Below are 11,881 nucleotides of genomic sequence, written 5' to 3'. Positions count from 1 at the left end.
CAAAATGACCATGGTGCCAAGCAAGTTGTACTAATATGTATATATATATATGTATATATATATATAATATCTAAGTTCTTCATCTTGCTTTTTTTTATAAAAGAAAATATAGTTATTCAAATTCTTCAGTTCTAAAACCTTTCTTCGACCTTCAATCTGTCAAAAAGAATCTTATCTATCTTCAGCTTTTTTTCATACTCTCTCTTAAAATTGTTCTCTCTTAATGTGAATATTGTTCGGCCACATGGATATTAGTAGCATTTGCAAGTGAATATTGGTATTATTCTTGTAGTATATGTAAACCCAAGTTGAAGTCAGTAGCATAGAGATATATGATCAAACTTTTCTTCCCTCTTCTATCAGTAAATTCCAAATCAGCCAATTGCAAACACATATGTGTGTGTAAGTCTGTGTCTGTGTTTGTTGTGTATGCAAGCGTGTGAGTGCATGTTGATGTGGGTCAGAGCATGCAAACAAGATAGTCTATGTGTATAATGTGTGTGTACATATATTTAATATATATATGTTGCCCGCTCTGGGATCTTTCTTTCCTCTCTCTTCCTTCTTTATGTTTCCGACGAAGAGCTCCGCTCGAAACGTCATACCTCCCTGCTTCCTTTTCCTGAGCGCCTATTAATAATAATACTGTAATTGTTCCATTGTTGTTGTTTTTTTGTTTCCCGTTTGGATTAAAATTATATATAATATAATATATATATATAATATTTGGCATATATTATATGTACTATGTATATGATACTATGTATATGTACTATGTATATGATATATATATATGTATGTATATTAAATATATATATGTATGTATGTATATATGTGTATGGATATGTACATATATATGCATATATATATATATACATGTATTTGTAAATAGAAAATAGTAAAAGATTACTATACATGCATATGTATGTATAGTAATCTATACGTAATATATATATATGTATGTATATATGATATATATGTAATATATATATATCTGATTTATATATATATATATATATATATATATATATATATATATATATATATATACATATATATATATATATATATATACCTATATGTGTGTGTTGATTGTACATATGTATGCATGTACATATATGAGTGTATAACGTATATAAGTAGTATATATACATACATATATATGGATATATATATATATACACACACACACATATGTAATATGTATATATATGTGAGATATGTGTGTGTGCATGCCTCTATTTGTATGTATGTATGTATGTATGTATGTATGTATGTATGTATGTATGTATGTATGTATGTATGTGTGTGTGTGTGTATGTATATCTTCTTTGACATGTTAAACACTGTCACTTGTTTGTACTTAGTAAACAAAGCGTAGCTGTTCCTACTGATGATTTTGTCATCCCTATATTATTTTTTTGTCTGAGCCTCTCTTTTCTACATTTTACACCTTACTGAATCATCAAACGAAAATGGGAAATATTACAGTAGAAATGACAAATATTTATTGAACATCCATATCATAGACTATGTTTATAACATGTATATTTTATATGCATATCTTATGATTCTATTAAAACATATATATATATATATATATATATATATATATATATATATATATAATGTATATATCAAATAAGTATATAAAATAATATATAACTATATACATATATATATATATATATATATATGTAATAGTATATAATATTATATATAATGTATACATAGTGTATTTATATATATAATATACATAATATCATATATGTTATGTATACATATATGTAAATATATATATACACACACAGATATATGTATATGTATATATATATATGTGTGTGTGTATATATATATATATGTATATATATATATATATATGGAACACATAAAATTAATTGACAGAACTTGTAAACAGATATCTCTATCGCAATTAGAAATTCATTCGTATAAAAGTTCTTTCTTGAATTTAGTCCCTATTAGGAATTTTGAATTCTTAATGTCATATATGCAAATAATTGTATAACTGGAACTAACTTGCATAAGTTTGTATATCTTAACTGATGTACAAATATTTTTCAAATATTTTTTCAAAATTATAACGATGAACATTGATGACGACTTATTTTTCAGTGTTTGTACCCAATGCAAGACACCACAATACAAATCGTTCTCTTCTTGTATCTATATACTGTTAGTAATAATTTATTATGCAAAGCAGCATATGATATCTAATTTAAATATCAAAATGTCTGAGATGAGTTTTTGCCATAAAACTCAAGTATTTTGAAATAGATCGCAACTTTAGAAATGAAATTTTTTTTTTTTCCTCAATATTTATATCTCACTATATTTTTATTAGCTTATCTCTGATCATCATCCTGTTTGTGCACATAGCACCAAACTAGGTTTATACGAGATTCAAAATCTGGTCTGAATCTAGCCTGGTGCTATGAATGAGATACTCGATGACAATCTGAGATGAAACTTCTCAAAACATGGTGTAGATGTAAATATTACATTTCTTTTCATCTCTAAAGATGAAGTCAATAGTCCAAACAAATTTATGATATCTAATTTGTTATGAAATTCATAATCTCTTTTGATCATTGGATTAACAAGTTATTAAAAAAAAAATGCCAAAAAAAAAATGATCTCTGGCGATGGATTTTATTTATTTATTTTATTTTTTGGCTTTCTTTTGGTTTATTTAAAAGTTACCTTGTTAATAGTGCAAACAACACTATTTTCTTTCAGCTGAGGCAGCTATATGGTGTTAAACTGTGATATAACTAGATCTGAAAAAAAAGTGTGTGCACATAAGAGTTATGTACATGTCTATACATGCAGTTAAAAACTCTCTCCAGTTATATGTTTAATAAACATGAAGATGTCGTTAAACTGGAATGGAGAATATTTATAGAAATAATATCTAACATATGTAAATATCTTGGTGAGATATATTATATTATATTTATATATTCAGAATTTCAAAACTCTATTAAATTCTATTTTTTTGTTTGTTTGTTTGTTTGTTTTGATTTAACCTTGTTTCACTTTCAATTTCCTCCTGACTTACTTAACTGATCATTTCTCTAATGGTTTGAGTATCAGCCTAATCTATAAAGATACTGATATTGTAGTTCTGTTTTGTTGATATTTTGATGAGATTCTGAATACAAAGTAATCTATGAGGCTAAATGAAAATCAATAGCAGCAGCTAATAGATTGTAACACAACTTAGACTGATTAACCAGCAAATAGATTTTTCAACAGAAATATCTTAAACTTTATAAAAATAATGTATGAAATATATACATATTATTTGCACACTTTTCAATGATGTTGAAATTATTTCAGGAAAAAGTAAAACTAAGGCATTGTAATTAAACATAAGTGTAGAACAGTTACATTAGACCGACATTCAGTTTCATAAAACTGAAACATGGAACATGGACGTTAAATGATGATGTTGATGATGATGATGATGATGATGATGATGATGATGATGATGATGATGATGAATTAAGCAATCGGCAAATTGCAAGTCACATGCAGATGTCTTGTGTTCAGTGTGCATTATGCAATTTTAATTACAAATATACACCACTTCAGTTTTGGGGGTTTTTTTTTTTCCAATTATTTAGAATCATCATATGCAGCTCTTTATAGCACATAACAAGTGCACACACACACACACACACACATGCACACACACACACACATATGCATACACACGCATTCATGCACACACACACGCACGCACATATGCATGCACGTACACACGCATACGAGTACACACATGCATAGTAAAACTTTTCTTCTTAGGAAATAGAATCTAAGCAGGAATTTTAAAACTGCCTTATAATTTTATTATCCCACTTCACAGGGGCAAAATAATAATAATAATAATAATAATAACAATAATAAAAATAATAAAATAATAATAATAATAATAAAAAAAAATTAGATAACAGTATTGACTCTGTGGTTTTATTAGTGACTGTTAGCTGTTGATATATGTCAGCGAGTGAATGTTGTAATAAGTTCAATTTCAACCCATTAGTTATTTGATCTTTAAGCAACTAATTAGTTGGTTATGGCAGCATATTTGTAGCTGTTATTGTTACTGTTATTGTTTATTATCATAAATGACTAATTAAAACTGGCTGTGTCCCCAGATTTCTCAAACCGGAGAAATCATTAACAAAGTTGCTGTTTCCATAAAATAAATTCTGTTTTGTGTCCTTATTCTCAACATAAACATTTACTAAATTTAATAATTAAAAAAAAAATGCAAAGAAGAGTAAATATTCTTGTCTTTGATACAGTGAAGGACAACAACAACAACAACAACATCAGGTTAATGAGAATGAGCTGAAAACCCTAATTAAAATTAGGTGAAAAGTTAGACATTTCAAAGAACATTGATTATAAATTAGAATGATAAATTATATGAAAAAAAATTGTTTTATAGTAATAACGAAATATGTTTTACAATTTTTAATCTTTAAAAAAAACCAAATGGAAGAAATTTGTGATATAAATTCAATGCAAAACAGAAAGAAATTGTTAAATGGAAGAAAGAAGAATATGTTTTGGAAAAAAAAAAAAATTATGTTTGAAGGAAAAGGAAATTTAACAAGAAGGAAGTTCTTGATTTACAAAAATGATTTCTGAAAAGCTCAACGTTTTTTTTTTTTAATAAAGAACACTAAAGCTGAAGATATATAATATTGCTGAAAATTTGATTAAAAAGTGGAACAATCAATGTTATCTATAATGATGACTAAATACATGAAGTTTGACAGCATCAATTTCTCTATATAATTATCCACAGATTTAAAAAGGACATTTCTTTCTTTTTTTTTTTGTATTTTTTGTTTTTGTTATTGCGAAGTCTATTTTAACAGGCTTTCATAAAAAATTTTTTGTTGTTCTGCGAGAATTATTGACTCTAACATAATGTCATCACTACTTGACCTTATAAAACACTATTAATGAAAGTGACATGTTGCAATATTGGTAGACACTTCAGCCAGATGCTATGGTACCTTGTGGCTCTTAAATTCAAATCTTACAAAACTGGAAATACAATTATACAATTACATTGATGAAAATATCAGAAAGTGAATGTATGCAACTACGGCACAAATGAAAAAAAAAAAATTAAAAATCAAAAATTAAAAAAATAAAATATTTTAAAAAATACTTTATCTGTGTGACATTTCTAAAGATATTGATGATTGAAAAAAATTCTAAAAATTAAAAAGTGCTGTAGTAAAAAACAGATTAAAATAAAAAAAAATATTAAAAATTCATATTAAAAAAATATGATTGGGTTTAATAAACTGTTTCCATTTAACCCTTTCTCTTGGTAAACTAAATCAATATATTAAATATCACTGGACTAATTCACATATATCCGGAAATGGAAGACTGTTTCTTCTGACCCAGTGCTGGTGGATAACATTTTTATTATGAAAGAGAAAAAAGTCCATGTTTTAAAGAATGGGGACACAGATTTAATGATTTTGTAAATTCTTGCTAATTTTACTCAATACCTGTTTTGAAATGATTTCTTTTAATAATCAAGGCCAGGTATTTTTGCTGTCTTATGGAAATATATGTGTAAACAAAAATTAGTCTTATGAGAAAATAAATTTATTACATTACAGGTTTTTTGTATCATTGTTCATATTATATATATATATATATAGCTTATATATTAGTACTATTCTAGTCTAATAAACCAAGATGTTTTTATAAAACAAAAACCAGTTGGGCTTTGAATGAAATTGGTTTTTACTTCATGAATTTTAAATATTTTCTTTGTAAGTAAATGAAGAAGAAAAGTTCTTTATTGTAAAATGGCAAAAAAAAAAAAAAAAGAAATCAAGAATAAAGATTCTGAAAATTGTATTATGATATGGTTTTATAAAGAAATAATATGTATTAATGTCAAAGTTTATAAGAAAGTACATGGGAGATGTTTTGAACTACTGCTGCACAATAATATTTGTTCCCTGTGCTGATATTTCTATGAAATTGCTTGCGCTTTTAATGTATATTTAACTATTATGAACATGTTAATATATATATATATATATATATTAGAAGGTTTGGAGGTGAGGTATAGGTATTATATATTAGAAAAAATAAGGTACTCAGAAATCTGGATGTTTGTACATTTACAGATTTTTATTAATATGTCACATGTTTTATAAATCATATATTAGCGCTTGCATCTACTCTAGTAGATTCTTCAGAAGAATCTACTAAAGTAGATGCAAGCGCTAATATATGATTTATAAAAACATGTGACATATTGATAAAAATCTGTAAATGTACAACCATCCAGATTTTTTAGAACCTTATCTTTTCTAATATATATATATATATTATATATATATATATATACATACACATACATATATACATACATACATGTGTGTGTGTCATATATATGCCAGCAAAAATGTTTTTAAATGATATTTGCAATCATTTTTTATTTTGCAATGTTTTATAAATTTATAGTAGAAATATATAAATATATATAAATTTGAAATTAAAGATGAAACTTTATTTTAGGCAAAACAATAGGGTGATATCAAAATATTCAAATACTAAGAGTGAGTGTGGTACCTTTCGGGTGTATGTGTTTAATGAAATTAACTACTATCCCCTTCAAGGAAACCTGAGTACAACTATCACTCATACTCATCTATTTTGACTTTTAAAGTTCTTTTATCAATACACTTCTCCCTCCTCACTGTAATGGATTTTCTGATCTTCTAAAGTGCATTTGTAGGGGCATTTTTAAATATATCAGTCAAAAATGTATATGATTTAAAACAAATACATGTATTTGTCTTTTTTTTTTTTTTTTTGATGAAGTATGTTATAGCAAAAATAATAATAATTACAAGTACTATCATCATTATTGTTGTTCTTTTGTTTCCAGACTTTATTATTATTATTATTATTATTACTATCATTTGATGAAATTTCTCAGCTTATTTTGCTGGGTATGATGGAAAGTGTCAGCTGTCAATAGCCAAGAGACGAAGGTGACACTTGTTTATAATCATGCTTCAAAAACTTTGCAGAGAACTCTTACAGTTTAATGCAATGCTGATTTTTTTGCACGTGTTCTACTTTCACATTTGTATCAATCTTTCAGAGCCATGTTGGTTGAGTGCTAATACTTCAAACACAACAATCACTATTGGTATCCTGTCCACTCCCTTCATTGCCCACAACCAGCATATATCCCACTTCAATTCATCATAGATAAACAGCACATGACCTTGCAGGTGAGGCCCAGTTAGAATTTTCTTCTGGTCGAGTAACCCATCCTGCTCAAAAGGTTCCTGAATAAGGGCTGTTTAAGGATGTTGAACAAAACATCCATGTTTCCAGAGGTGAATTATCCAAACCCCAAAGAATTCCTCTCAACACATGGCTATGATGCTCCCCCACTACTTCTGCTCGTGATCAGAGATGCACATATCGTCAGCCACTAAGGGACATGCTCAACTGGTTAAGGTCAAACAACTGACTAGCATATCTGTGGTATTGGGCAGAGTATTTGCTGTAGCCCATCTTTTATACCGAGACAAAACAATGTACATGATAACACTTCCAATCAGTTAAGATCAAAAGCTACGAGAGCCACTGTCTGGTACTGCATCAGGGCATTTTATTATTATTATTATTATTATTATTATTGAAGTAAGATGCCAGAATAATTAGGGTATAAGGAAAAAAAGATGTTTTGTGATATTTGTCCTGGCTCTTAAATCTTACCAAAGTCAACTTTGCAATCTCATCCTTCGGCAGCTGTAGAAACCATTACTTGTCTTAAGATGGTTCTCTGATAGATGATTATCTCTTACAGAAATAATAGAAATATTAAAATTACTAAGTCTCTATAAAAGAGATTATGGCAGTGTTTACTGGAAATTAATTGTTATCGCCATATTAATATGGCATTCTTGTTCGAAGGTTATAATGGATACAGATCGTGTATTAATAGCTATCTTGATGGCGGTGGCCTCATGGAGCTGACCATGGCAGCGATTATTCTTATATATATGATGATGATGATGATGATATAAGAATGCCATATTAATATGGCGATAACAATTAATTTCTTACAGAAATAAAATGGAGGAATAAGGAGAGAATAAAATACTAAGGTAGTAGGATATAAAAATAAATATTAAATAAGTCTATGGTACAGATACAATGAATGATATATGCAAATGTTCTCAATGAATTAAAATTTTCATTTTTCAACAAGAAATATCTAGTTGCAGTCAGTGACACGGAAGGGGAGATAATTTCAATAAAGCTATATTTAGAAAATTTGTGTTGACAAACGGAAAATCTAACATTTATTTATAACAAGAATGAACATATTTCGGTATAATTTGACGTTGTTGACAAAGAGTAGACAACACAATATCTACTTCATCAATAAACGTAGGTGTTTATGTGTAGGAAAAGATATAATGAATAATTTGGTGCACCAGTTATTTACAATTACGTAAAAAAAAAGTAGCATGAGTTATTTCCCTTAACTCAATTTTTGAATTATATATTACGTTTTTAATTTAATTGACGTTAAGTCACAAAGTAACTCAAGAGTTTCATGCATTGGTCTCCATAAGACTTTTTTTTCTTTTCTATATCATAAAAATATAGTAAATTGATCTAAGTCAATAAAATAAATTTACATAGAATAGAAGTTTGAAAAGAGGCGGCGAGCTGGCAGAAACGTTAGCACGCTGGGCGAAATGCGTAGCCGTATTTCGTCTGCCGTTATGTTCTGAGTTCAAATTCCGCCGAGGTCGACTTTGCCTTTCATCTTTTCGGGGTCGATTAAATAAGTACCAGTTACGCACTGGAGTCGATATAATCGACTTAATCCGTCTATTTGTCCTTGCTTGTCTCCTCTGTGTTTAGCCCCTTGTGGGTGGTAAAGAAATAGGTATTTCGTCTGCTGCCATGTTCTGAGTTCAAATTCCGCCGAGGTCGACTTTGCCTTTCATCCTTTTGGGCTCGATTAAATAAGTACCAGTTACGCACTGGAGTCGATATAATCGACTTAATTCCTTTGTCTGTCCTTGTTTGTCTCCTCTGTGTTTAGCCCCTTGTGGGTAGTAAAGAAATAGGTATTTCGTCTGTCTTTACGTTCTGAGTTCAAATTACACCGAGGTCGACTTTGCCTTTCATCCTTTTGGGGTCGATTAAATAAGTACCAGTTACGCACTGAGGTCGATATAATCGACTTAATTCCTTTGTCTGTCCTTGTTTGTCCCCTCTGTGTGTAGCCCCTTGTGGGCTGTAAAGAAATAAGAAGTTTGAAAAGAAGTGCATGTTTTTCTGGAATGAAGTTTAAGTTGTGACTGACGATCAATTGCTGTGGTAGTTAAAATAAATAAACAGAAATGATGAGATACAAAATATATTTGAAAAAAAGTTAAGATACTTAGGAAAGAAAACAAAAGAGACATTTTAACTACTTAGCATTCGGATTTCCTTGTCAAGTGTATTGTTTATTTATTCACATTGTTTTGGATTAATCATAAACTATCTTGCAGTTTCAAGATTTCAATGGTGCGTTTGAGTATTTTTAGCATGACATTGTGGGCTAGGTGTGAGAGGTTGGATGTGGTCATTTTAACATAAAACTGGCAGAATATTTTGCCAGATATGACCGGATTAAATAATAAAGGGTTAAACAATTTGATTAAGAGAGAATTATTGTTTATTAAATTAACACTCAACAGTCGTGGCCAAAAGATTGGAACATATTTTTTTTTTAAATTAAAATTGTTATGCCCAAGTACAAATCTATTCAAATATGTACAACGTATATATATATATATATATATATATATGAGCATTTGATATAAAAATTCTAATTTTCAGACCAATGTTCTAAATTTTTGGCCAAGTGTGGTAAGTAGCTTGCTTACCAACCACATGGTTCCAGGTTCAGTCCCACTGCATGGCACTTTGGGCAAGTGTCTTCTACTATAGCCTCGGGCCGACCAAAACCCTGTGAGTGGATTTGGTAGACCGTCGTGTATATGTATATACATATGTGTGTGTGTGTGTGTGTGTGTTTGTCCCCCCCACCAACATCACTTGACAACCGATGCTGGTGTGTTTAGGTCCCCGTAACTTAGCGGTTCAGCAAAAGACCGCAATAGAATAAATACTAGGTTTACAAAGAATAAGTCCTGGGGTCGATTTGCTCGACTAAAGGCGGTGCTCCAGCATGGCCGCAGTCAAATGACTGAAACAAGTAAAAGAGTAACCACATTGCAAATTAAATATAACTTTGGGCATTTAATATAAAAATTAATTTTCAGACCAATGTTTCAACTTTTGACCATGACTATAAGCTAGTGAGGTTTTAGGGGTTAGCTTTTTAAAATTCTAAGGCAGTGGTTCTAATATTTTTGTTCCAAATTCCAAGGAAATGTTTGATTAATTTTTGTACTCTCCTGCTATAAAGAGTATGATGAAGTGGTACCCATTCAGTGGAGTGTTGTCATTTCAGTCATGAGTGGCTGTGTGGTAAGTAGCTTGCTAACCAACCACATGGTTCCGGGTTCAGTCCCACTGCGTGGCATCTTGGGCAACTTTCTTCTGCTATAGCCCCGGGCCGACCAATGCCTTGTGAGTGGATTTGGTAGACGGAAACTGAAAGAAGCCTGTCGTATATATGTATATATATATATGTGTGTGTTTGTGTGTTTGTCCCCCTAGCATTGCTTGACAACCGATGCTGGTGTGTTTACGTCCCCGTCACTTAGCCGTTCGGCAAAAGAGACCAATAGAATAAGTACTGGGCTTACAAAAAAGAATAAGTCCCGGGGCCGATTTGCTCGACTAAAGGCGGTGCTCCAGCTTGGCCGCAGTCAAATGACTGAAACAAGTAAAAGAGTAACCACATTGCAAATTAAATATAACTTTGGGCATTTAATATAAAAATTAATTTTCAGACCAATGTTTCAACTTTTGGCCATGACTGTAAGCTAGTGAGGTTTTAGGGGTTAGCTTTTTAAAATTCTAAGGCAGTGGTTCTAATATTTTTGTTCCAAATTCCAAGAAAATGCTTGATTAATTTTTGTACTCTCCTGCTATAAAAAGTATGATGAAGTGGTACCCATTCAGTGGAGAGTGTTGTCATTTCAGTCATTTATACACCAATCTCTATCCCACCCACACTTTCAGGTCCTTGGATCCTCGCCACCCTTCTGTTCACCTCAGACTTTGATAGTCCACTGAGATACCTCATTGTTGTTATTTTCATCTCTTCCCAACAGCCACATTATGTGGGTGTTGGACAGGAGGGTGTATTTCACCTCTCCTTTTCATAATTTTTATGAACTGGATTGACATATGTAGTCATTGTGGAAGTGGTATCACAATTGGTAGGTGTAGGATTGGTCAGCTGATATTTGCAGATGACATGGTTGTTCCTTCTCAAGCCATGCCTGGCTCATAAGGGCCAGTTTCTTGGCATATAGGTTCCCCACCTGGACAGGACGCCAGTCCATCGCAGGTGAGCTGCAAGATGCAGGAGGAAAGAGTGAGAGGAAAGTTGTGACAAAAGAGTCAGCAGAAGTTTCGCCATTACCTTCTGCCGGAGCTGCATGGAGCTTAGGTGTTTCGCTCATAAACACACACATCGCCTGGTCTGATTCGAACCCGTGATCCCTCGACCGCGAGTCCGCTGCTCTAACCACTATGCCATGTGCCTCCACAGATGACATGGTGCTGCTTGGTTCATTAGGTGATCTCCAGCAAGCAATGAATGGGTTCAATACCAAGTGCTGCTACAAGGGTGAGAGTTAGGGTT

This window comes from Octopus sinensis, linkage group LG18, assembly GCF_006345805.1.
Source record: "Octopus sinensis linkage group LG18, ASM634580v1, whole genome shotgun sequence".
In the NCBI taxonomy this organism is placed as follows: domain Eukaryota; kingdom Metazoa; phylum Mollusca; class Cephalopoda; order Octopoda; family Octopodidae; genus Octopus; species Octopus sinensis.
The sequence above is the reverse complement of the archived record's forward strand: the minus strand, read 5'-3'. Positions refer to the sequence as shown.